This window comes from Crocuta crocuta, unplaced genomic scaffold, assembly GCF_008692635.1.
Source record: "Crocuta crocuta isolate KB4526 unplaced genomic scaffold, BGI_CrCroc_1.0 scaffold1269, whole genome shotgun sequence".
Lineage (NCBI taxonomy): Eukaryota > Metazoa > Chordata > Mammalia > Carnivora > Hyaenidae > Crocuta > Crocuta crocuta.
In genome coordinates this window covers 196763-197065 of record NW_027531335.1, presented here as the reverse complement: position 1 = coordinate 197065, position 303 = coordinate 196763, and positions in this window count along the sequence as shown.

Below are 303 nucleotides of genomic sequence, written 5' to 3'. Positions count from 1 at the left end.
GTGTTTTTAACCAATGAACCAATGTTTCTGGAAGGTTCCAATAGAGTATGTGACTTTTTCATGACCTTGTCTGTTTCCGAAATCACACTATCACCTTTCACCGGCACACCTCTTCCCCTCTCTCCCAAAAGGAACCNCAGTCAGTACAACCCAACTTGGCAACACAGGCGTGAGCATATTTTAATAAAGATTGTTTTTCAGGGCACATCTTGGCACAAAAACCCCACATACAAATTGCATTCAAGACACCGACCTTTCTTAAAGCAAACAACTAAGGGAAAGTTTTTCTTTTTCAGAGACCTG